This window comes from Rosa chinensis, chromosome 5, assembly GCF_002994745.2.
Source record: "Rosa chinensis cultivar Old Blush chromosome 5, RchiOBHm-V2, whole genome shotgun sequence".
Lineage (NCBI taxonomy): Eukaryota > Viridiplantae > Streptophyta > Magnoliopsida > Rosales > Rosaceae > Rosa > Rosa chinensis.
Window position 1 is genome coordinate 23,116,599 of NC_037092.1, and position 6,281 is coordinate 23,122,879.

Sequence of the window (6,281 nt, forward strand, 5' to 3'; positions counted from 1 at the left end):
ACCCTTTGTCTTGGTGGATATTATTGAACTTCCTTATAGTATTATAAGTCTGCATTGGTAAATTGTAGTTTGATGTTGGCAAGCAATATGCATAAATTGGCGCACTAATAACTGTCTTCCATGTTCTAATACGCTATATGGGTATATGAAAGGATAAGCTATATGTTTAAACTTTAAAGGATGTCATCTTTGGTTTCAGTTTGGTTTATTATCATTTACTCAGATTCTGGTATGGCACATAATAACATGTCATTTCTGAATAGCCTTTTTAACTTGGGATTTCCATGTCATTGAGTTTGATAAAGTGAATGTTTGTCTCGCTTGTACTTTTTATCATCTAGTAGTGTCCTTAATTGCTGATATGTTGTTTCCCAATTCAGGAACAGAGACTACTAGCATACATGCCCGCGCGTTGCTGCAGGATTTGGATCATTTGTGGCTCTTTTGTGATCTCTCGCAAAGATACCCGCACTTTGTTGTGGGATGTGAATCGCGACCATGAAATGTACTTGAGTTTCACCAACATTGTCTCTGAACTGAAAGCTTCTCTTCACTCCATAGTGCCTTTTCCTACTGCCTAAACTTAAGGAGAGAATATAAAAGACAGAATTGTTTTCAATATCATCATTGCAGAACATCTAAAACAAACGATGAATTAGATCATGCCCTAGCTTTGAGATCTTTTTAAAATTTCCAATATCGATAGCAGCTGGCAGCATTTTCCATTATAGCGTTCAAGAAATAGGCTATCTAAGTTTAAGGTTAACTTAGTTACAGTTGCTGTTGGAACATTTTCCAAAAAATAGTTGTTCTAGTTGCTCCCATATCTAGTCTGATCCTTCTTCATTTCTCCCATATCTCCCTTACTTGATGAGCTTTCCTTATAACTTGCAGCACAACATAAATTTGCTGAGCTATGATCACTTTCTAGAGCCTTCATTTTTCTTGTCATCCTTTAGGTGCCATAACTGTATTCAAAAGCCAAGCTCAAATTAAATTGCAAAACATCAGAATATATTCTTCTTAAAAAAGCAATCAAGAAGGGCAGATGAGTAATGTTAACCAATAGGTTTTGAAATCATTCAATCAAGGCTCTCAATTAATCACAGATGACAAAAGTAACAGTTTTTTTTTTTTCCTTCTAATCGTAAATCCACTTTCTCAGCAACAAAACAACGGAAAATAAAGTTCATAAACTATATGAGTAAATAATTTGAATCAAACAAAGATATAAATCTTTGATACTCTGCCTGACTACAATTCAACCAACTAACTAAAAAGCAATTGAAAACTTACTAAGAAACCAAAAAGCAGCAATCCAAAACATAGAAAATTTAATGAAACGTGGAAGCAAAATCAATGAAATTAGAAAACTTAGCTTGTTAGTAGCACCGAGAAAACTAACAGTGTCAATTAGTGCTTCCTCTCAATAAGATTCCGAATAAAATCTGCAACAAATAAAATAGAATTGTAATATCCATCAAATCAAGAGTAGCTAAAAATAAGAATTGCATAAGCGAAAGCATGATGATAGAAGAAGAAATTAGAACAGAATCATAACCATGCAAGAGAAAGTTAGAATGTAATGATCCAACAACGTGATTTCACAAAACTCTCAACCTAGGAGAAGACAATTATTCCAAACTAAAAATTATCAAACCATTAAACGGCACATTTATGCTAAAATTTACTAAGCTTCTGAACCACAGTTAAAAAAAAGACCACTTAACAATCAACTGTGAGCTGTTTTAGTACATTGGAAGGATCATTAAATCTTTCACTAAAGATAATTATTTAGTATGAGAAATATCAAAGAGACGTAAATTATATCATACATGCAAAAAGAAAGTATAAAAAAGTGAGATAGGCTTCTAATTAAAAGTTGATGAATTTAAGCCACTCTCCGAAAACGCCAGCTGAAATCAACAGAAACCGGTAAGCTTTTATTAGTTTTTAAAATGTAATTGAAAATAGTAAAACGTGACCACTTAATAAACTTCATAATGTCATAATCATATTTGCAGTGTAAAGGGGTCATTGATATAGCACAGGCTGCACAATAGTTTGGTAGAAATCAATATATGCAGATATCAGTCATAGACTCATAGTTGCTAAGTAATCTGGACCCTTACTTTTTTAAAGGGAACAGATTTGGAATAGCAATATATGTTAGAAAATGCAGGGATCTTAATGTGAAGTGCATTTGTTATTGCCAGAAGGTTGTTGTCGACAATTACCAATTTGAGAAAAACTGGAACATCTTATTATGGCTGACATGGAATAGCAGGGATAATCTTTTTATTTGTACTAATGTAAAACATTTTGTTACGTCTTGAGGTCCTGATCAGTCTGAACCCCACTATATATCATTGATTAATTAATATATCTGTTTATAATGTTCTGACTCTGATGAAGATGTTCAGTATCAATTTCTACTTAATCTCATGTTTAGCTCCTAATAAGAGCTACCTAGGCATCTAAAAAAGCAGCAAGCATACAAACCCAAAGAAATTAAAGTGATTTTATCAATCCAGAACCTCCAGTCTTCTTCCTCTAGCTTAATTTCATCAAAAAATATAGAAACTAATGATCAGCAAACTTATCTATATCACCAACCAAATTTAGCATGTCAACTTGCTTTTCCAGAACTCTAATTAACCTTTCCAAAAATTGCAAATAGCACGAAGATGGAAGCTGAAGAAAGGGGATGAGGCTTAAAAGGGAAAAGGCATAAGGAAACGTAACATTGCTTGAGAAAACGTAGTAGCAAACTTCTAAAGTCTAAATCCCACCATTCAAGAACAATATTCACCAACAGAGAAGATAATCATATCAGAATAGCCTAACTACATTGCACAACATGTTCCAGTAAGGTCCAAAGTGAAATTGAAAGAAACCTATAACTCATATAAGTAAAAATATAAGCTGATGAATAAAACAAACACAGCTCACACTTTGTTTCACCAAGTTTAGTTTTTAGATAAGCATCACTTTCAGTCTTTCTATAGTTTTTAGATATCCAAAATACTGGATCTATAAATATTTATGACCATTCTATCAACAGACTTCTTGGTTTGAGACAGATGAAAGAAGACTTATGACTTTGAACAAAAAGCTTTAGGTAATCTTACTTTGCTTATTCAACTTATCAATCTGCTCCTTCGGGGTCTCGGGATCCTTATTCAAAATCCCCACCTCCCTCACCCTCTTTCTCTCTTTCTTGTTCTGTTTAGTATAAATGACATAAACTCATAAGCGTATAATAGAGACCTAATAATCAAGAACACCAGAAAAACATTGTAAATGAAGCAATATTTGCTGAAGTAGCATAAAGAATACATACATCATACTACCCAAAACTAATCTGGTTACAAAACACCCATGTGTCTGGAAACACATCTATGTTCTCGGCCTTTTGGCTAAGTTCAAGTATATTTGCGTGCGTGTGTGATGCATAGATTGTTATTTCAAATATAAGCATCGACTTTAGTCACTTAGCCAAACTTAATTCCATCATTCCATAACAGTACACCAATTTGCGGTCTTATATGATTAAATCTTCCTCCATAAAACAAATTGGGGCTAGTAAAAGAATAACAGTATTGGAGGGTTGACCATAAGAGAGTGAATTGGACGTAATTTGCCAAATGTTCCTAGTTACTTCAGTAAGAAGAAAAAAAGAAAGAAAAGCAAACAACTAATAAGGCTACGTTCATTAAATTCAATCTAAAAGATTTCAACTTTCATTTTAACCTTTCAACATCCAAATTAGTAATTACCCTTTATGTTTCTTCCATCAAGTGTCTGTGCATGTGGTGAGATAGTGTAAATATCAAAATAATCAATACTAAAATCCTCAACTTACCCCAAAAACTAAATATCCTCTCTGCTTGTCTCTATTCAAAATCCTATTATCCAAAATTGAAAGACAACAGGAGTACTCTTTCTAGCTAGATGCAGAACAGCCATCAAACCACTACAATCAAAACCAAAAAATTAATGGATGAGAAATCAGAAGAAACCGAAGAAAAAAAATGAACGGAAAACCAAAGACCCCAAATTCATGTTCTGCTTCCTCATCAAAACCCAACTACAACTACTATAACAAACCAATGCATGAGTAATCAGAAGGGGGGAAAATAAACGGAATCGAAAATCAAATACCCAGAATCATGCTCCTCTCGTCCCCTTGCTCCTCCTCTTGGTCGAATCGAAAAACTATCAGCAACCCCTAAATAATCGAACTGAAACACATAAGTGATTCGAATTGATAACTGAAGCCATAAAAAACGAACCTTCACAGTCAGAAATCTTTGTACCTTCAGTCTCTAGGAAATTTTATCACTCTCTTTCGCTTTGATTCCTCTCCCATTTCCTCCACAATCAGCCTCCTTCTCCTCGCCCAACTCAGTCGCACACCCAAGAATCTGTCACAAACACACCAAATCAGACAAACATCCAACAATCTTTCACAAAAACCCAACAAATAAGTGCTAAATCAAATAGAAATAGACAGAACAACGACATGCAGAACCCAACAACTACATACCTCCAAATGCCCAGACCCGAGCTAAGAACAGAGAGAGAGAGAGAGAGAGAGAGAGAGAGAGAGAGAGGATGGCGCCTCTCACCCCAACACCTTTTATACCTAGGTCAAATAGCATACTGTAATTAAGCAAAGAATAGAGGGTAAAACCATCATTTCACAGTAATGGCTCGGCTCTAGCCGGCACTGTTACTAAGCTGATGAATAGTTAACTGAGAATTAGAAGATTATAAATAAGGATGCATCCCACTGATGACTATAGTGATGAAGACATTGAAGATACTGAGAAACCATATGCATCCATGCATGCTGAGGCCAAGATCTATATCTGGAGATGATCTTGGTGATTCCTTCTCGCTCGAGGTATAGGCATATTATGGTGAATGTGCATTGGACAGATTTATGGACAAGTACATATTTTTGGCTTTAATGCATGTATATTTAGCCAGGGTGTTGATTACTGTGTTAATGTTATTGGGATGAATACTACTAATGGAATATTGTAGATCTTGTTGTAATCAATGGAAATCTTATGGTATCAATGTTGGATGTGTTTATGGATGCGTTGATTGATAGGTTTTTGTTAGATGCAATATCCATAATGTATGTCTTATTATCCAATCTTAGACAATGTAATTTCACCAGAAAACCATTGTCTAACAATTGAGCACAAAAAAATCAAATGAAAAAAACTGTTGTTTATTCAACATAACAACAATATCTTTTAAACTGGTTCAATTGCCCAACATTGTAAAACATAATGACAAAGCTACATATTCTGTTGTATGAAACAAAGGAAAATAACAAAGAGTACAAACACTTCATTAACTAATACATCATTATTAAGAAAACTATAGTTGGAAATAAACTTCATTAATTGCAAAATTTAGAAAGTTTTTGTTTGACTAAACAACACACAAGAGTTTACTATGAGAAAGATAGAGTGTGAAACTTTAACAGACAATGTTACACTATAAGGTATGTTGTCTTAGTGACCTCAAAAGTTCATGTTCTTTAGATTCTGCTGATTTAATTCACTTTGGACAACAGCTAGTTTAAGTTGTCTATTGTCTTTTCTGGTGTTTAGACAACAAGTTTATTAGCTCTTTTCTGCTGATTTAATTCATGTGGTCTTCAGACGACATAATCTTGTTGTTATCTGATACCCTCCATCAGAGAGCACAAGCTCAGTTGACAACAAAGAGGGTCATCTGTCACGCCCCTGATTTTACACACATGAAAATCGATATATATAACCCCATAATTATATATGCGTGAACGTCCAGTCATCAATACAAAATACCTGAAATCTTTTTGCCTTTAACTTACACAGATATTGATGCCCTGAACCCTCAAAGTTAATATAAACTCGCTCCATAGAGTTATATATTACAATGCTTACGAAATAAATTGTCAACAACAAAATAAAACGTAAATGCAGCTCAGAGTAACTATACAACGGAAGTCCTTATCAACGGTAAAGTCACAAAGATAGCTTCCTACCATAAAGCTGCACAGGCGTCACCTCAGCTTCAGCCACGATCTCCTCAACCTGCAGGATTAACCCCTACACCATTCCATTGAATAGTGCACCGGGTTCCACACAACAAACCCGGTAAGCTTATGAAGCTCGTATGAGTAACTCAAAACCAATTACACAAATTTCACAAAAGCCTTCTGCTCATAACCTCAATCCTAGCATCCAATTACACAAATTTCGGTCAAACAAGACTTC

The 6,281-nt window shown here is 34.5% G+C and overlaps 1 long non-coding RNA gene across 2 annotated transcripts; it reads right to left on the reverse strand.

Annotated features, from left to right (window-relative positions):
- Positions 1 to 792: 792 nt before the first annotated feature.
- Positions 793 to 4,591, reverse strand: LOC112201721. Of its 2 annotated transcripts, XR_002936882.2 has the most exons (6): positions 4,320 to 4,591; positions 4,165 to 4,231; positions 3,866 to 3,976; positions 3,132 to 3,225; positions 1,393 to 1,448; positions 793 to 968 (listed from the first exon to the last, which is right to left on the reverse strand). It is a non-coding gene; the product is annotated as an uncharacterized LOC112201721 (long non-coding RNA). The 2 variants fall into 2 exon arrangements; XR_002936879.2 differs by having other exon boundaries at positions 793 to 1,448.
- Positions 4,592 to 6,281: the final 1,690 nt, after the last annotated feature.